Source organism: Marmota marmota, unplaced genomic scaffold, assembly GCF_001458135.2.
Source record: "Marmota marmota marmota unplaced genomic scaffold, marMar, whole genome shotgun sequence".
In the NCBI taxonomy this organism is placed as follows: domain Eukaryota; kingdom Metazoa; phylum Chordata; class Mammalia; order Rodentia; family Sciuridae; genus Marmota; species Marmota marmota.
In genome coordinates, this window is record NW_026000173.1 from 122,389 (window position 1) to 144,291 (window position 21,903).

The window sequence follows — 21,903 nt, forward strand, 5'->3', positions numbered from 1 at the left end:
GGGAGGGGGGATAGTAGAGGATAGGAAAGGCAGCAGAACACAACAGACACTAGTATGGCAATATGTAAATCAATGGATGTGTAACTGATGTGATTCTGCAATCTGTATATGGGGTAAAAATGGGAGCTCATAACCCACTTGAATCAAAGTGTGAAATATGATATATCAAGAACTATGTAATGTTTTGAACAGCCAACAATAAAAAATTTTAAAAAAATTACAAATAGCATCTGAAGAAAGGGTCCGCTTAAGTTAGTTGATTCCCTACCACTGTATTGACATGAAAAAAAAAACTACAGCAAGCTATAGTTTGACAAACATCACTTTAACATAATCAGAAAAATGTTATGGTTTTCAAGAGTAAACAACCAAGGCAAACAAACTGCTAAAATAATAGAATTGTGAATGTTAAGACACTTTAACTTATATGGGTTCTTATAATAATTGAGATTTTGGCTATATATATTTAAAAGATGATCAAGGGGTGAAAAAATGTTTGCATTAATATTAAGTAAGTTATAGTTCCTATGGTATGTAAAAATACAAGAATGTAAAAATCTTAAAATCAAGTCAATTCTTTAGTGATTACACGACATTGGTGCCATTAAGCTATGACCAACTCATTGAGATTTCTAACTCATCCTGAGTGCAATTACTGCAACCCAAGGCCGGGAGTGGGGTCGTGAGGCCCCGAAGAGGCCCCGCCGGGACCTGAACCCGGGGCTGCAGCCTTCAAGCCTCACTGCACTGGTTCCCTTAGGAAGAGCGCAGAAGGGGCAGGTGCAGAGGACCTCAAATATGAGTTAAATCACTTATATATCCTTCTGTGTCTGACTTGTTTCATTTAAGATAATAAGCTCTATTTTCATGCATGTTGCCACAAATGACATAATGTCATTTCTTATTGCTGAATATTCTGTTGTATGTATGTATCATTTAAAAATACCTATGCATTCATTGTCAGATGGGGAGGTTAATGCCATGTCTGGTCTGTTATGAACAATGATGCATTGAACCTGGGAGTGAAGACATTCTGGTTTCCCTTCTTATGGCCAGACACCTAGTAGTGGGGATACTGAATCATATGGCATTTCTATTTTTAATTTTTTGAAGAACCTCTATACTGTTTTCCATAATGGTTGTGCTAATTTACGTTTCCACTAACAATGTATAAAAGTTCCCCTTTATACCCTCAAAAAAAAAAAAAAGAACAAAATACCACTACATTGTATATAACTATACAAAAAAATCTTTAAAATAGATATAGGAAATAGAACAAATCACAGCATACTTACAGTAAAATATACTTATATCAATTGAAGAACAGGCAAAACTCCACATTGTTTTACTTGGGGATAAAAAAACTTTTTAAAACAGAGAAGAAAAATAGTAACACAATATTTAGCATGAGTCTTCACTTTGGAAAACTACAGGTAGCAGAATATGCTTGGAAAAGGATATACAGGGGACTTCAAATGTGTTGGTATTTCTCAAGCAATGTTGTCAAACAACAGTTTTTATTCAATGAAAATTATCTAAATAATAGTTGGATATGATTGATACTTTCATTTGTAATATGTAGTAATAACAAATTGTTTTAGTCAGCTTTTGTGCAGCTACAGCTGAAAGACCTGCCCAGAACAACTGTAGGTGAAGAAAGGTTTATATATGGGCTCATGGTTTCAGAAGTCTCAATCTATATACAGCAGGCTCCATTCCTCAGGGCTCAAGGTGAGGCAAAATATCATGGCAGAAGATTGTGACAGAGAGAAACTGTTAGGGTACCTGGCACAAATATCCATGAGAGAGACATTTCTGATTTCAATCAAAGGTTTATTGACAGAGAATATCTGCCACACTGCCCTTCTGCAAGGTGCAGCAGCCTGCTGGAAAAACAACAACCCAATTTTTTAACTATATAATAAAATACAATGAAATAGTTAAAAAAATAATCCCTCTCGTTCTGTGATTATTTGACATCTTTGCTATGGTTTCAGTATTTAGACACTCTTTCTGGGTGGGCCTAACAAGAAGGTCATGCCTGGGTGGGCAGGTTCTGATTTCCAAAATGAAGTTACTTTGGCCTAAGGACCTAACAAAAACAGCTCACATGATGATCAGGGAGCACAGAGAGAAGTTCCCACTTGCCAGATAAAAATATATACCCAAAAGCCACACCCCCAATTCCCACCTTCTCCACACCCTACCACTTTTGTTACCACTCAGTTTATTCTTCTCAGGGAATTAATTCACTGATTGGGTTTAGACACTCACAACCCAATCATTTCTCCTCTGAACTTTCTTGTGTTGACTCACATATTAGCTTTTGGGGGACACTTCACATCCAAACCACAACACAAATTTAGAGAGTTTTTTTTAAAAAAAAAATCTGTTGAGTGATGGGTTAACCATGAATTGATTGTCAGAGTAGGCCCTATTACAATACACTTCAACAAGTAAACATTTGTTGAAAACATATTTGATAAATATTCACTTAATCACATGGATTACCTCCTGTTGGAAGGTCAAATTGCTGCCATTTTTTTTCCTAAATGTTTCTGAAGTGGTTTTTTCCCCTATAAATTTTATTGATTTTACAGCTTGGATCTCCAATAGAACTATGTAGAAGGATTTGCTCTGAAAAAAGTGTTTCATAGACACACTTGTGCTAATTTTCCACCCAGTTTTTTAAAACTAAGCTTCTCTCCCTGTATGAGGTAAGTTCTCATGAGTAAATAAATAATTCAGACACTTGCAAACACAATTTCTACAACACACTTCTTAGTCTCTTATTCTTATTCTATTATAAAACTTGAACATCATCCAGTTTATTCATATCAAAGCATAATTCTGTAACAGTGTTTCCTTCACCTTCTGAATATAGCCCTCATTGTTCTAAAGCTTATTTTTAAAAGTTTTTTTTCTCTTTTCTACTCTCTACCCCTCCCTAACAAGATTAGTGTGTTACCTTTTCTTCCTCTAATTAATTGCCTTTGAACATACCCATTACAGGAAGGAGATGTCTGCTGAGGATTTGGGAAGTGAATATCTCCCAAAATAACAAGTGAATCCTATCACATGTGGAATGTAACTCTTGAAGAGTTCCTTTACAACTCCCTGTCCCTCCTGATCAAAAGAGTCACAATCTTTGGGACAGGAGTCCCCTGTGTGTTTCTCCTTTGCTAGCAAAGCAATAAACTTTTTTTTCCTTTTTCTCAGCATTCTGTCCTCATTATTAAATTGGCATTGATTGACATTGGACACAGGGACTGAGCTTTCCGATACAACAAAACATAACATATATTCCCTTTTATACTAATTTTATGACCAAATGGAAGAATCTCAATTCGATATGATTACAGTGGCAAAATAGGTTCTAATTTTAATTAAAATCTGTTTATTAGCGGAATATAAAAGAGAGGCCATAAATGACAATTGAGATAGGCCAAAATATTTTCAATTTAATGTTTCTTAGTCTTAGAGTTGTACAGTTTTTAATATTATGTTCAAAGAAATCCTCTCAATCTACAGAACTTTTAAAGATATATACTCCTATTCCAAAAATCCACTTACCTGATATGGCAATTTCTGAACATGTGTTATTTCCAAAGATTGTATTATTTAGTTTATGACTGTCATACTTCAGCAGTTCCCTTTCCCTCTATAGCTCACTGCACTGCAACCTGAGCTTCAGAAACCAAGACTGAAGAGATTTCTATGTTCCCTTTCCCATAATGAATGATATAGATTTGTAGAAAGCATTTCTTTGCCAAAAAAACAAACAAATAACAACAACAATAAAACCCTGAAATGCTGCATGTGCCAGGAAGAATTATTCAACTGTTCTATACCTCTTTCTAATTATAGCTGTTATATTAAATCTCATTTCTTGACCTGCTTCTATATCTTAATATGTTAACAGGTAGAAAAGCTAATAAGTTGTAAATAATATCAGATGTTGATAAAAGAAGAGGTAAAAGAAAACGTATGAAAGTTCTGACTTTGTAGAAATAACATGCTCCCATGAAGAATAGTTCTCCTCATCAGTACTTCAAATCTCTCTCCTGATGTGTTAGAGGATAATGTGTCTGTGATAAAGCACCATTTTTCCTTCAAGTGTTCTTTCAGTTGGGGTCCTAGCCTAAATGTTGACCCATGACAGTTCACCTATGTATATGGAAGAGTACAAAACACTATTTAGATAGTCCAAAACTCAAATCCCATATAGTTTGTTTTTTATGAGAAGAATAATGAAACATATCACTAACTTTATAATACCAGAACGTACAACTACCTAGACTTCATTTTTTTTTATAACTTGACAATTACTATTTAATCACATGTCCCTTTCATCATTGTGGTTTACCAAGTTTCAATGAAAAGAATATCTTTTTTTTCAGATAGACAAATGTTTAAATTCCATTTAAAGATAACAGCTTAAGTAAGACACATAAAAAGAAAGCATATTGTTGAGCACCCATGTTTTCAAATGAATCATTTTATTTAATTCTGACATAAATAATTTGTTAGACCTGCTATTGCTGTTTAAAGATGAGAAAACCAACTAAAAAAAAAAGTTTAAGATACATGCTGAACATCATAGTCAGCCATCAGGGGGTTGGAATTTAAACATTTGTCTATCTGAAAAAAAAAGAGATTCTTTTCATTGAAATTTGGTAACCACAAAGATGAAAGGGACATGTGATTAAATAGTAATTGTCAAGTTATAATGACATGAATTCACTTCATGCACACTTTAGAAACTTTATTTCCACACTATAGCTCACTTTATATCAATCATGTCATCTGAAAATTAATTTCTTTGACTTTGGGAAGAAATTGTTCAAATTTTTTTCCTTGAAATGTTATCTGCTCTCAGTAAAATCACATAGCACTTGGGAAGAAATATACAACAAAACAAGCCAGCAATGAAAGCCACAATTGAAAAAGTTTCCAAAGCCACCATGTTTTTGCTCTTGGTGCTCAGGTAGGTGGGTATGAAACAAACCCACACACTACAGAAGACCAGCATGCTGAATGTGATCAGTTTTGCCTCATTGAAACCATCTGGTAGTCTCCTGACCAGAAAAGCAATAATCAAGCTGAGAAGTGACAGAAAACCCAAGTAACCCAGAACACAGTAGAAGGCAGCCGTGGATCCCTCATTACACTGCAGGATGATTTGGCCAAATTCTGACTGTGCATCCATGTCAGGGAAAGGGGAAGAAGTTCCCAACCAGATTGTGCAGATGCACACTTGAATGAAGGAGCCACTGAAGACTATGGCATTGGAGAATCGGGTCACCATCCACATTTGAAATTTTCTCCATGGGGTGACAGTTTTGAAGGCCACAAACACAATGAAGTCTTTGCCAAAATAGCAGAAATGGCTACAGAAATTTACAACTCCAAAGAATGTTTCATTCTGTTAATTAAGCTTTCTTTTAATTTTAGAAGAATATTTAGTTATTTTCTTCACGTAACTTGTTTAAATCCAAAGATCTATAATGTTAAACACTTGGAAGAAATTTCATGACAAATACAGTGAAAGTGTCATCTATTAAGTCTTCACTTCATACAGGATGAAGGACACTTGGGTATGACCCATTTTAAATAAGAAAAAAAATACTATTTTTGCTAGGTTTATATACCACAAAAATTTTACTAAAATAGTGAAAAAAATATTGAACATTTTTATGCTGCTGAGTTTTTTTTCAGTTTGCAATTTATCCTATACCACCAGTATCCATATCACTACTAAAGAGCCAATCTAAATGTGATATCTATCCCCTTAGTGATAGGAACCAGTTGTTTTTAGGAAGAACGCATTCTTTATGATCTTCATCAAAATGTAGTAGTTTTGGTCATCAGCTCCACTCATTCTTCTCCCTCCTACTTTCTTATGTATTCTTTTAACATCTCATGTAGGCACTGGATCTTTCAAAATAAAGAACAAATAAGGTCTAACCTCAAGAGAGGGAGCAAGGAGAACTAGATTCATTAGTCTATCAAATGGTAGACTAAGTTCTAGTAAGCATATTAAAAATGATAAGCATTTACGGAAAATCCTGTGGGCCATAAAAGAAGGCAGAATGTGTTTTCAAAGATATTTAAAGAAACCCTGTTGAATTTAAATCAGAAATACAATATCATATTCATTTTTTTCATAAGATCATTTAGCTACATTGCAGTAATTTAGATTAGAAAGCTTGGAAAAAGAGAATATATTTAGACCTGTTTTTCAGAGGTAGATAAATTTTAGCCATTGAGTAAAAGCCAACAAAGTAATACAAAATGGAGGACAATGGGAAAACCTTCACATATTACTTATATTTAACTAATGAAGGAGTCTTTATTAATGGATGTGGTAACAGTTCATTGAGGAATCAATGATGAGGTAAAGTAGGAGATGGAAGACAAAGATGCACACTACATCAGAGAAAAATTAGGTTGTACAATGTTGATATATGCTACATTTCCAGCTAGAGATATTTACATCTAAGTGAATCTCAGGAATTAATGCTAAGCTGAAAATTTGGAAATTATCAGCCTGAAGAAGGTGGTTGAAACCTGGAAATCAAAGGGATAACCCATGAAATGCTGAATTTTAAAAAAAAATGGAACCAAGAGAAAAATCCTAGAAACCCTAAATAACAATGAGATTTGTAATTTAATATGACTCTCAATTCCTCACCATTTAATTCTGCCTAAAATCAGGTATTAAGAAAGTAGAAGGAGAAAATTCAATGCTAAAATGCTTAAATACTGTGAACTCTTTCAGTTAAGGCACTGAATCTTATTCATGTCTAAATGCTAGAAATGCTTCTTGAGGGAACAATATTATAAGATAATAATTAATGAATGTAATTGATTCTGGAGAATAACCTGGAATCAGAAATGAGTTTTCCTAAAGAAGTTAGAATCAGATGAATTCTTACATGGAAATTGTGATTTCCTTGATCTACTGACATCAGGAATGGGAGAGAACTTTGAGTTACCATACTTTTGCTCACAGGAACCTAAATTCTTATGCATATAAACAAACAATTGAAAACCCTCTGTTAACCTTTGTACATCAAAATTATTGAAGAGGACTTTACCCTTGTACTCACTTTCCTAGTAATGAATTGTCTCATTTTCTTCCAATATTTCTTATGTAAAAAAAAAAAAACACAGTTATGCAATCTGCCTTACACCACCACTATCCATGTCACTACTGGAAAGCCAGTCTCACTATGTATATAAGTATTTCACAATAAGATGTAAGTAAAATTGCAATAACTTCTGCATTATACAACTGTTCTCTTAATCTATGAAGATATGGGAAATTCTGCCATTTTTTTACCTCTTTCAAAATTATTGTAAAGAAATTACTATCATGTTCTCTACCACTCGTTTTGTTGATAGGGTCTTACTTTTGGTGAGTGTATATAAGTCCAATTATTATATAAATTTTTAAAAACACATTTGGTCACAAAGCAAACAAATTAATTGACATGGCTTTATTGGTATTAGAGCAAGTGTTCTATCTTAACTCTGCATGATTTTTTTAATTGGCTTAGGTTCAATAGCATGCAACTTATTAGTATTTTTCAAATCTTCATATTCCAGTAGTGGACATGGAAATTTGTCACCCAGAATACTTTTCATGAAAAACTTTGCTATCCACCTACTAAGCATGCTCTCCATGGCCTGTCAGCTCATTAGGGTTTATCTGAACTGCAGAATCACCTCGCAGAGAGTGCACTCTCACTGGAACAGCCCACATGGAATGACAAATTATTTGAGAGGCTCTCAAGGTTCAGACATGATGGCCCATCACCATACGTGCAGCCAAGTTCCCCACAAGGTTTGCAGAGTTTCAGTTGGATTAATCTCAATTTGATTTCCCTCTCTTGAAAAGTAGTGGAGTGGATCCCTAATATATATCCTGAATGCCAAAACTACCTATTTTTAAAACACATGCTTTACAAAAACTGAACCTATGAAAGTCATTTAATAATCAGAATCCCTCAATCCAGTTATCAAATGATTGTTTTTAGTGTAAATCTTTACAATACCATGCACTTCTTCCCCTTTCCTCTTTAGTAATGGTAATGAAACTAAAGGCCTCAGAAATGCTAGGCAAGTGCTCTCCCACTGAACTATACCCCAGCCCAAGACCCTGTCTTTCTTGAAATGATTCCAAGGTTTCACACTCTAGTATAGACAATAGGATCTTTGATGATCTGATGCATGCCCTTTATCTCTTATCACAAATAAGTTTCATACTGTATGAGTAATATTTATATTTTGTTAATTAATTTCAAGAATGTTTTTCTGCCTCTGATTTTGGGCATAGGCCTGTGCTTAATCAAGAATCATTTTTCCTCAGTTTTTCAAAAGCTGGTTCTATTTCCTTGCTGAGATATCCATTTAAATATCAAGGAACTGCAAAATCTTCTCTGATTACTCTATCCAACCACTTTAGGTATCTCATGTTAATTCTCTATTGTAAGACTATTTTTCTTTTGTAGGAATATCAAATTTTTCAATTTACTATTTCATATCTTGTATAAAAATTTAGTATTTCATACTTATATCATATATTAAATATTGATTTCATTTAATGGTCAATAACATGAAGACAAAGAGGTATGTGTTTTGAAAACCAGTATGAACTCAGCATTTAACAATTACTAGTGCTAGGAAATGCCTGATGAATATTTGTTAATAAATAGTTAGATATATGATGCTGTTTGAGTTGTGTCCCCTAAGAGATATGCTGAAACCCTAAAACATGATACCTGTGAATGTGATCTTATTTGGAAATAGGGTCAATGAAAGTGCAATCAAGTTAAAATGCAATCATTGGAATGGACCCTAATCAATATATCTGGTGACCTTTTGAGAAAAGAAAATCACTCTGTGAAAATATGATACACAGGAATAACACTATGTGAACAAGGAGGCAGAGAGTGGAGTGATACAACTATAAGACAAGGAGTCCCAAGGAGGGGTGGTCACCAACAAAAGCTACAAAGAAGAAGTTTTCCACCATAGGTTTCAGAAAAACTGTGGCTCTGCTGAAACCTCACTTTAGTTCTTCTAGAATCCAGAACTTCAAAGCAAATAAATTTCTAAATAAAGAAAGAATATTTTCTAAGAAAAATTTCAGTCAATATGACATTACAATTCCTCTAAAAATATAACAAAAAACTGGTAAAATTACCATAAAATAAATAAACTATTAAAACAAAAAGCAGAAAAACACATCCAGGTACACATACAAATTATAATATTTACAGGAAAAAAAAGAAACATAAAGTGCTAAATGGAGAAAAGATATAGACTCACTGTAGTGTTTAAACAGTGCCAAGTATGACCCAGTGACCTGTGTAATATGACTGAGCCTAAAAGAGCTTCACACAGGATGTGGAAAGAAAGATATGCATAAAGTCAGATCTTGCTATGCTTCTGGGTTTGGGAGTTCAAAGACACCATTTGAAGACCATGAGTGGGTCAACTGAGCTGTTGGCTCTATCCATGAATATGAAATAGCCTCAATATAATATCATCAGTATCATCTTGAGACAGAATCCCCAGTTACACTTCTATAAGACCTGGTTCTGCACCAGATGTTAGTAAGTGTTAAAAAGCAATGACAACTGCAAACTCCTAGCCTCTTTATATGCAAGTGTATTTTCTGTCGGTGCATTGGAGATATTATTTTAATTAATCTTTGCCTTCCATCACTTCTATAATTGAGAATTTACAGTCAATCTTTTACAGTTTGGAGGTGAGGTGTCCCCATAAAAAGTTCATGTTAGACAATGGAGAAATGTTCAGTGCTGAAATGATTAGATTATAAGATATTTTACCTTTTCAGTGGATTAATCCACTTGACTTATTAATAATTTGAATTCAATACTGGGTGGTAAAAGTAGTGCAGGTAGGTATAGCTGGAAGAAGTAGGTCACTGGGTGCCTACTTTGGGGGATTATATCTTGCACCCCAAACCTTTCACAGTCTCTGTTTCCTGGCAGCCATGAACTCTGCAGCTTTCTTGAACTACACCCTTCTGCCCTTATGTTCAACCCCACCAAGAGCCCAGGGCAATGCAGTGAGCTAATTATGGATGGAACCTCAGAAACCCTGAGATGAGATAACCTTTTCCTGCTCTAAATTGTTCTTGTCAGATGCATCAGTGACAGGTATGAAAAGCTGATAACACACTACCCAATCATTTTTTCCTTTGTATCTGCTATATCTCTTCTCTCATAGATTTAAATTTTTCTTTTTTGGGGGGTGGGTGTGGATTCTGCATTTAACAAAATTTTTCTTTTCTTTTTTTTTTGGGGGGGGGTGTGGATTCTGCATTTAACAACAATCTGTGTTGAAAAAATACTTTCTTTTACTTTTTCTCTTTCTAATGTTCTGGTTAATATATTCAAATATAAATGGAGATAATAAATTTTAGCAATTCACCAATTGTTTGAAAATNAAAAAAAAAAAAAAAAAAAAAGATCTCACTGAGTTTCTTAGCACCTCACCATTGCTGAGTGCTGAGGCTGGCTTTGAACTCGAAATCCTTCTTCCTCACCCTCCCGGGAGCCTAGAATTACAGACATGCACCACCTGCCCAGCTCTATTGACTTTTTTATCTTTTATTATTTTATTATTATTATTTAATAAGTGACAACAGTGGAATTCATTACAATTCTTATTACAAATATAGAGCACAATATTTTTATCTCTGTATATAGAGTATATTCATGCCAATATATGCTTTTACATCTATACTTTGTTTTTATTTGGGTTTTTTTTTGCATTACAATTCTTAATACACATACATACCACAATTTTTCATACCTCTGTTTGTATATAAAGTATGTTGATATCCAATTTCTGTCTTCATATATGTACTTTGTACAATAATGTACATCACATTCCACCATCCTTGCTAATCCCCTGCCCCCTCCCTTTCCCTCCCATTCCTCTGCCCTATCTAGAATTCATCTAATCCTCCCATGCTCTGCCTCCCTACCTGACTATAAGTCAACCTCCTTTTACCAGAGAAAACATTGGTCATTAGTTTTTTGGGGATTGGCTAACTTCACTTAGCATTATCTTCTCCAATGCCATCCATTCACCTGCAAACGCCATGATTTTCTTCTTTTTAAATGCTGAGTAATATCCCATTGTGTATATATGCCACATTTATTTATCCATTCATCCACTGAAGAGCTTCTAGGTTGGCTCCACAGTTTAACTATTGTGAATTGTGCTGTTATAAACATTGATGTGGCTGTGTCCCTGTAGTATGCTGTTTTTAAGTCCTTTGGGTATAGTCCGAGGAGAGGGATAGCTGGGTCAAATGGTGGCTCCATTCCCACATTTCCAAGGAATCTCCATAATGCTTTCCAAATTGACTGCACCAATTTTCAGTCCCTCCAGTAATGTATGAGTGTACCTTTTTCTCCACATCCTCACCAACAATTGTTGTTTGTCTTCATAATAGCTGCCATTCTGACTGGAGTGAGATGATATTTTAGATTAGTTTTGATTTGCATTTCTCGGATTGCTAGGGATGATGAGCATTTTTTCACATATTTGTTGATTGATTGTATATTCTCTTCTGAGAAGTGTCTGTTCAGGTCCTTGGCCCATTTGTTGATTGGGTTATTTGTTTTTTCGGTGTTTAGATTGAGTTCTTTATATATCTTAGAGATTAGTGTTCTGTCTGATGTGTGAGGGGTAAAAATTTGATCTCAGGATGTAGGCTCTCTGTTCACCTCACAGATTATTTCTTTTGCTGAGAGAAAACTTTTTAGTTTGATTCCATCCCATTTATTGATTCTTGGTTTTAATTCTTGTGGTGTAGAAGTTTTATTATGGAAGTTAGGGCCTAATCCCACATGATGAAGATTAGGGCCTACTTTTTCTTCTATTAGACGCAGAGTCTCTACTACACATTTTTATTCTTTGTTTCTAAAGGAATTTGGGGGGGGCTGTGGTACTGGGGATTAAACTGAGGGGCACTCAACCACTGAGCCACCTCTCTAGACCTTATTTGTATTTTATTTAGAAACAGGGCTTAGCACCTTGCTTTTGCTGGGGCTGGCTTTGAACTTGAGACTCTCCTGCCTCAGCTTCCAGAGCTGCTGGGATTACAGGAGTGCACCACTGCACCTATCTTTAAGAAATTTTTTGAAATCTTTCTCAAAGATTTACTGATAATCTGATATTTCTTGCTAATTTTAATAATCTGATATTTCTTGCTTATGCTTGTTTTAATACACAGTTACTTTATATTATGTATTTGATTATTTAACATTCATTCTTGAACATTCTAAGAGTCTAATGGGAGGAAAGTTTCTTCCAGAAAAAAATGTCATCTGTTCCTGGAGAGAGACAGGGGTGCTATCAACCTGAACTACTTTAGCCACCTTTCAGGCTAAGCTGCCCTATGCATCACTGAAAGGATGTTATTGTCTCTCATAGTGTTGAAGATTTATGCCTATGAAATGCTTATTACATTTATTGTTGATCCATATCTCATTGTGGACCATTTTCACTTTCAAAATAGTTTTCAGAAATCCTACCTGTTTTATTGGAAATATCTCCATCTGGACAGGGAATACAATCAAAACAACAAAATGATTTTTCCACCAAGTGTTCCCTTTCTGAAACCAAGTGGACAGCTTTGACTGCAAATAGCAGAGGGAGTCTAAGAGACAAAAGAGGGAAAGCTACTAGATAAGTGACATTTGATAACAGAATACAGGTGGAAGACTACAGAACTTCTATATAGCACAAGAACTGAACCCAGAGCTACTGAACTTTTGGAAAATCTTTAATGGGTGTAATGTTTTCCTTATTCTGCCTCACCTCTCCATCACTGAAATGTCACTGAAATGTTCAGGGAGAATAAAGTCTTAATGGCAATTATATACATGTTGTTATAATAGCTAAATCAAATGATAAATTATTATGTACAATCAAAGAGACTGCTTTTGTGTCCAAATAGTCACTTCATGTCTGTTATCTGAGTCATTTTCATTAAAAATGGCACAAACTTTTTAGACTTTACTACATTGATAATTTCTTATCATGTAGTAAATATGACTATTTGATAAGTACAAGTGTAGGCAATACATTCTGCTAATACTAAATTAAATAAATGAATAGTTTTCACAGTGATTCTGAAGCTAGAAAATCCATATAACTTGGAATTACATTCAGCAAAGTACAAAATAAGGTGGCTTTCTGCCTAGTGAAATTCAGAAGCTTACCTAAATTTTACTGTCTTTATTAAATGGAATATTACTACGACACCCTCTTAAGAGAATGCTTACCTCATTGTAGTACTTGCCCCATATTATCAATGTATCATTTAAGGAAAGACACTGATCCCTGTGAGATTCAAAAATTCAAAAATAAACTCTCCAACTTTCATGTGGGCTTTAGTACCATTTAGTAAACACTGATAATTGAAGATGTCAAGCTTGATTGTTAAAATGTTTTCATTAACAGGTTTCTCTTGACCAATGCTTCTTTCAAGTTGGCTCTTTTGCAGAAATTGATGGAGCTAAAAGTGAAAATTTATTTTCAGAACATGAGTTTGCAAAGAAATAGGAATAAACCTTATGATTCCTACTGCCTTCTTTTCCTCTAGCTAATTTTTCCAATAAACTTTCTTCATTGGTCTATCAAACATTTATATTGGGATTAATGTTTACTAGACATGAGTTCTTCTGCTTTACACATATTTACTTACATACATTTTTATAAAATTTATGTGTTAGTTATTAATAATTTTTCTATTTTACAAATTATAGAATAAAGCTTAAAGGTTGCATAGGTAATAAGAGATGAATCCAGGACTGTAAATACCAGTTCCTGATTATTAAGAAAAAAGCTGTATACTTACATAAGGAATCTTAAACTCTTTGGCTCCTCAAGAAAAAAATGTTGATATTCTTACATAAACATAAAACAATTTAAGAAGTAAAATAATAATGTCAATAAAATAGGATTTGTATTTTTTTAAGAATATAAGGTACATTTTTCTGAATACATTCTTTTTCAATTTTATATAATTAACTGATGAAAATACCAGGGATTGTTTGCTTTGAGATTATATGATAAATTGTATTCCTATCACATTGAAGATTAATAAGCTTTTCCATACGAAATTACATTTGTCAAGAAGTTTCAACTAGAAAGGAGTTTGCAGGAGTACCTGGAAAGTACTTGTTTATTGCCTACCTATTAGTTTGTGAATTGACTTATTTTTTAAGTTTTAATTTCAGGACATATTACTTAACAAAGTATTTATGTTGAAAACATGCATGCAGATTTCACACACACAAACAAAAAGATTCTAAAGTTGATATACAGATTAATGCCCACCTAAGTGAAATTAATGGAAAATAAATATCCTGAATTAGATGATGGATAGAGAGGAAGATAGCAGCATATATTATTTGTGAAAAATAAATAAAATGTAGAGATTGTATACATTGTTTTTAAAAAATAAACATTAGCTTACACACATAAACACATAAATGTACTGGAGGAAAATCAATGTTTAGATTTTGTTGTGCTTCTGCTACAACAATGAACATTTCTGTACACAATATTGTATATACTACTAATACTCAAGAGAATCAATTGAAACCATTTAAGGAACAAAAAAGAAAATAGGGAAAAACAAATGATTACAGATTTGGAAAATAAAAATCAATAATGGAATTCTTATTTCTACTCCAAGATGTAAAAAATGTTCAGATCCTCTTTCTGTCCAACAGCAAGCAAAAAGCTAACCTTGCTTGAAAGCAGCAGCTATTCTTGGATGCATTGAAGAAGTAAATCACAGAGTTAACACCTGCCCTGAAAATAGATAGTTGTGTACAGAAAATGAGAGTGTACTGAAAGAAAAGTGGCTGGATCCAGAACTATAGGAAAACTTCACCATAAACGATGAAATTCTAGAGAGCAAACAAGCACTAGTTTGAGAGATGAAAAGTAGGTCTCTAGTTTTGGGGAATGCCACAGGGGTACAATTATATGAGATTAAAAAAACCCAGTGATTAAAAAAAAAACACTGTACTCTACCAAGTTTTTGCAGTGAAAAACTCAGAGAAAAATGTGCTCTTGCTTCCAGCAAAAAAGTCAAAAGTAACTATTCTGAAACAAGCCCATAACATTTTGTTCTCTATAAGACCTCAAGGAAAACTGTACCTGAATAATCAACCTGGAGAAAGGGAAATACCAATCCAATTCAAATTTCTTCTGTCCTTTCTCTCTCACTCAAAGGAGACAGGAAGTGAAAAACGTACAGAAGCACTTATGAAGGTCACAACTGGGGCTCAAATACAATGAAAGAAAGACTTAATCATCAGATCATAGTACACTTCCCCCAACCAGAGTAAATAATTACATATTATATGCTTGAAATTTTATAATAGAGTAAATTTTAAGTATTTTCATCCCAACACAAATAGAGAGAGAGAGAAAGAGAGAGAGAGAGAGAGAGAGAGAGAGAGAGAAGTAACAGGGTGAAGTGATGGATATGCTAATTAGCTGTGGTAATCATTCCACAATGTTATCCATATATTAAAATATTATATTGTACAGCAGAAATATACACAATCTTCATCCATTCACTATTTGCCAATAAAACTGGAAAAAAAGGAAAAAAATGTAGAATAATTTTCCTTAAACATCCATGTAATTTGAATCCAACATAAAAAAAGTTAATGTCATGACAAATGTACTTCATTCCAGGAATGCAAGAATGGGTGAACATTATTTAGATCAGTCAATCAATGCACTTTATTTTGTTAATAAAAATAAAATTAAATATATGATAATCTCAATAGATGTACTGACCTTTTGTCAAACTTGAACAAAAATTTATATTTTAAAATTCTTCAAAAATTTGGAGTATAAGGAATATTTCTTATCAAGCAGAGAATATCAACAAATTTTTAAAAATCATCAAATGGGGAAAATCTTAATTTTTTTTTTTTTTTTTTTGCTTAAGGGTGTGAACAGAATGTTTTTCAGCTATTGTCTCTTCTCTTAAACTTTTACCAAAATGCTTAGCTAGTTAATTAAGGCAAAAGAGAAATAAAATCCTAAGACTAGATATAAGTAAATAAACTTTTTTGGTTTTGAATATGATTATGTACTTATAGCATCTACAAATTATAAAGTACAAGATAAAAACAAAAATATTAATTTTATCTTTTTTAATATTTGGGGTACCAGGGGTTGAACCCAGGGACACTGAACCACTGAGCCACATCTTGAGCCTTATTTTGAATTTCATTTAGAGATGAGGTGTCACTGAGTTGCTTAGAGCCTTGCTTTTGCTGAGGCTGGCTTTAAACTCTTTCCTCAGCTTCCCAAGCTGCTGGGATTACAGGCATGCACCACTGAACCTGACTCAATTTCATTTTTGAAATCAGCCAAAAAAAAATGAAAACAAAACATAAAGACCTATTACAAAATTAATAAGACAGTGCAAAATTTCTTCAGGACAGGAAACTGGCTAATGGAGCAAAATAAAGATTTCAGAAATAGAAATATGTATGCAAACACCTCATTTAAAAGATAAAAATACAACCCATTTGAGAGAGTATATGTTTTCCCACAAATTGTGCTGAATCAGTTGAATTACCATAGTAGAAAAATTACCTTAATTCCCCTATCTTATATCACACACAGACATAAATTTCAACTATATCACTTATTTAAATATGAAATATAAAGGAATAAAATGTTTAGAAGAAAGCTAGAAAATACTTTTCACTATGTTGATGTAATCAGACTTCTCAAAAAGAATAAAACCATAAACTATAAAAAACAAATAACAAATTAGACTAGGTTGAAGTTAAGAACTCTTGTAACTCAAAATAGAAAATAAAAGTCAATTCACAGAGGAGAAACAGTCTCAATACATATATTTAAAGGTCTATGTTCAAAACTTCTATAAATAAGTCTGATGCAGTTGCTGAACAAAAGATGGTTACCAATTCAAAAAGCAGATATCCAAATGACAAATTAACACACAAACAGAAGTTGACTAATTGGCAAATAAATGAATGATAGCTTAAATAAATTGCCAGCCCTACCTATAGTGAAAAATACCACACCACAATGAAGAAAATGAGAAATCTCTTTATGTACTGCTATGTGATAATGTTTATAACATAGTACAAAGTAGGTTATTATTGCTTCTTAAATGCAAAATAAATGGGTATCTATCCATGCTTGCCCATTTGTGCCCAGGTATGGATTATCTCCAGGAGAATATGTGAGAATTTCAACTTTTTGAAATTAGTTATCTCTAGGAAAATGACTCATTGACAATTTATTGACAGATCAACTAGAATGAAGATGCTATATGCTTAGATATAAATGAGGAAAGTTTGAAATGCACTACTAATTCTTAAAGCAGAAAAGAGGTAGGACATGAGCTATTTGAATAAATTAGAATGTACACAAAAAATGAAAAATACTCTTCAATAAATGGTACTATTTTTATTAATCTATTAATTCACAAAATAAAGGGATTGAAATTCCTTCATGAATTCAGAAGCAATTTAAGATTTATATTGATAAATCTCATGTCAAACTATCAGGAGGAAAATAATTATATAACATGTAGTGAATATGTTTTGGACATGATTTGATTCTATTTGGCATAGCTTAGTAAAAAGGACCAGATATTGAGAGAGAAATGCATTTAATGGAAAAAGCATATATACAGTATGAATAATGTTAATTGAGATCATGCTAAACTATTTAGTCCAGTTTCATTTTAAAGAAGCAATTGATATTTTAAGGACTCATTTAACAGAACAAAACAAAACAAAAATCTGTAAAAGAAGTCATTTGGGTCACATGTACCTAAAAGTCCCATCAGTGATCCATATTTATGCTTGTTAAAATCCTTTGAGTTAAATATTCTAATTTTCTCACAAAATAACAAAAAATAAATGGGAAAAGTTGTCTAATCTCTAAAGGGTATAAATAGCATTCTTGGAGCATGCTAAGAATCTCATAAATATTATTATTTATTTATAATGTATTATGATTTGTTTCATAATGGAAATGTTAAATTATCAAGGAGGGCATAAGGGATGCTCTTAAATGTATTATGATTTTACAAAATTATTTTAGACTTGGGCACTGTGATATACACCTGAATCTAAAAATTTGGAGGTGAGGCCAGTAGGCTCACAAGTTTGTGGTCAGACTTGGCAAATCAGAGAGGACCCTATCACCATACAAAATAAAAAATGGCTGGGGATGTAGCTCAGCAATAAACCATCTCTGGACTCAATCCCAGTATCACAAAAATAAATGTTTTCAAAAGCATCCTCATTTAACATATAATTGTGAAAACATAATGAATCAAAAGATATAAAAGACAATTCATGACCCAGTGCCCTAGAAAAATACTAGAATAAGCTGTTGCACCTGCCATGGATGAAGAGTCACACTTTAACCTTTATCAAGTGTTTCTTCCTCCAACGTGAGTGGCAGTTCTTCCTAAAGAGCCTTGGCAATGACTTGCACAGCACCATAGACATTGTAACTCTGGGGTGAGGTATTCATATCCCAAACATGCAAAGCTCAAGTTTCCAGGGTACCATTTTGTTCACATTTACTCAATATCCTGATGCCCTGTTGATCCAAATATGGACATTCAAATATTATAGACCACACATCCTGGATAAAAATGTCATGGGGAAATATTACAGGTGAACATTTCTGAGAAAATCTTGAAAACCAGGAACCTCATCAGTGTGTTCTGAAAATGATAATGCTCCACCAAAATACACATAGCTTTGACTTTGTCCAAAGGGTAATATAGTAATATCCCAGTTAGAAGTTGTTACTCAGATATTTCTAGATGGACTATTGCAATATATCTTCAGAACAAATCTAAGAAGAGAATATGTGTCACCAAATACAACATTGACATTTGAAAATGTAAATCTTTCCATAAAAAGTTGCTCCTTAATAGTATCCTTAACAAGAATCTCTTGGGATCTTTTTGGCAAATGCAACACAGAGGCCATTGTTGGTCATTTCTTGTGTCATGCCCCTGAGGAACATTTCTCCCCTGATGTCATCTGGAACTACAAGGCCAACCCAGATCCAACCAAAATGCAGCATTAGTTGAACAATTCCCTGATACAAATCTGTAGGGTTCATGGGAAACTGGTAAAGAGACTGGAACAGGGCCTTGTCCCTGAGGCTTTAGTCAAATCGACCATAGGTGATCTAAACAGAATAGAATGTTCTACTTAGACAAAATTTTGATTTTTATTCACAAAGTATTTAACTTTACCTACCTCTTTCATGCAAAAAAGTCATTGAATAAATAAGTTTGCTAAGAAATATAATTAATCTATAATATTATATTTTATATACTTTTTCATTTATTCTTTTAAAAAATATATCTAAAGAAAGTCACAAAAGTTTTCATCTCCTGATCTCAGTTAAAGTACTATAACTCAGCAGTTTATCTGTAAATCCAGTATTTTCAATACTGAGCTCTACACTTTTTGGATCACTGAAAGAATGAAATGTTAACACTGTATTTTTTTTCCTGAAGTCATAAATATCTAATCAAATTTACTGAGAAAGAGAAATGTGTTAAGTATTTTAAAATTCAAAAAAGAAAGAAAAAGAAACCTACATATACTTAGGGGTCCTTATGCCTTATTGTAAAATACCTATATACACAGTCCACTATGCCAAAATGAAGAAAAAAGCTTCATTGTTTTCCCATCACTTTTCAGAAAATCTTTCTGTTTCTAGTACCCTCCAGCTCTCCCCACGTTTTCGCCCTTCATAGAAAACTCATCAGTTAAGTTGTTTATACTGCCATTCCTATTTGTTTCTTTACTTTTCTCTTATACCATCTCTATCAGGAATGCTGACCACACTCCATATTTGAAAAATAAAGTCACTAATTACCTCATTTCTAAATCAATTAACAAATTGTTAGAACTTATTTTTTTTTAATCAACTCCTTATGTAAAACATTTGATCACACTCTTTTCCTTGAAACATGGTTCTTAATTATTTTCCATAATTCTCTTTCCATAATTAATTTCTAGGTTATAACCCACATTATCAATCTACTTTATTGTATCTTCCACACTCCTCAAACTCAGAATATGAGAGGATGTCATGGCAAACACTAGAATCTTTACCTTTTTTTAACAAAAAAAAAAAAAAAAAAAAACACGTTTTAAGTGATCCCCCAAACTAGTATGTCCACCATAGAATGTAACTCAAAGCCTAGATCCCTATATTCACATGCATCCCAAACAAGCAAAATTCAGGTTTTAACAGACACTTTCAAAACAATAATTTTTCAACATAGATAGTCATTAAATGATTATCACCAACCTGGATGGATGAATAAATGCCTTAAACATTTTTGAAAAATGAAAAAAAAATATGAAAACATAAAATAGATGAACATCTTCTTCAGGGAAGAAAGCAAAAAGTCTTAAGAAACCAATATTTAATAGATGCATAAAATAAACAATTTTAATAGATGAAATAAGATAATAAGATTATCTTTTTTAAACATGAAGGTGAGTACATGATCCTAATGAAACTAGTATATTTTTGTTTATTTTTTTCCAATAATTTACTGAACAACATTTAAATTATTAATTAGACACATATATACTTTATGTGACAAAAAGACTTTCATTCTTTAATACAGTTTGAAAGATTAAATTTGTTTCTAAGGAAGGAATAGGGTTAAAATCAATGAAAAAAAAATATAGAAATACCTTACCACCATCACACAACAAAGGTAAGATTGAAAATATGTAAAACAAGAAATAAAATAAACTCATAAGCATAAGGAATGAAAATTGAAACCTGGAAAAATACATAATTCCTTCAACAAAGATTGTAAAAATTATTCCAAGGATGTTATCAGATAAGTACACTGGGATTCTCATGCATTATAGCAGGTAAACTGGTATGTGTGTGTGTGTGTGTGTGTGTGTGTGTTTTGAATGACAATTTCTAATTCTGTCACAACCTTTAGAGTTGTATACATTTGACTCTGAGTTCATGGCAGGCATGAGTACATTTGATTCTGAACTATCACTGTTAGAAAACCATTTAAAGAAAGTTATCACTATTCAATGTAAAGATTTTAAAAACTGTTATAGGGATTGAAATAATCATTGTAATAGTGGTAAATTAGAAATAATCTGGCCCCCACACACCTGCAAGGTAGGCGGACCGGCGACCCACCGGCAGAACAGGCCCAGCGGCCTGCTGAGGGGCAGAGCCGCCCCCTCCCCCCGCGCCTTCAAGGTAGGCGGAACTGTGACCACCCACAGAACAGGCCGAGTGGCCCCAACCGTGCCTGCAAGGTAGGCGGACCTGCGACCCACTGGCAGAACAGGCTCAGCAACCCACGGAGGGACAGAGCTGCCCCACACGCCTGCAAGGCAGGCGAACCCGCTACCGACCAGCAAAACAGGCCCAGCGGCCTGCCAGCGTGGTAGGCACATTGCCCCAATTGGAGGAGGGGCCGCTGCCCGCACCTGCAAGGGAGACTTTGCAACTATACAAGAGCAATACGAATATATAGGGGGAAAATTCAATAACACAGCAGTTTTACCAAGCAGAAAGAAACGCGAACAGTATGAAGAGACAAGGAAAGAAAGGACCACAAGCAATGCAGGTCAACTCAACGTTAGAAGAGGTAATAGCTGCAGCAGATGGAATGTCAGATAAAGAATTCAGGATATACATGCTTCAGATGATCTGGAGTCTCAAGGAAGACATCAGACAGCAAAATCAGACAATGAAAGATCACTTCAACAATGAATTACATAAACAAATCCAAGAAGCAAAAGA

At 33.6% G+C, this 21,903-nt stretch overlaps 1 pseudogene; it reads right to left on the bottom strand.

Moving 5' to 3' along the window:
• Positions 1-4,843: 4,843 nt before the first annotated feature.
• LOC107159890 overlaps positions 4,844-21,903 on the bottom strand; it is a 27,877-nt pseudogene continuing 10,817 nt past the window's right edge.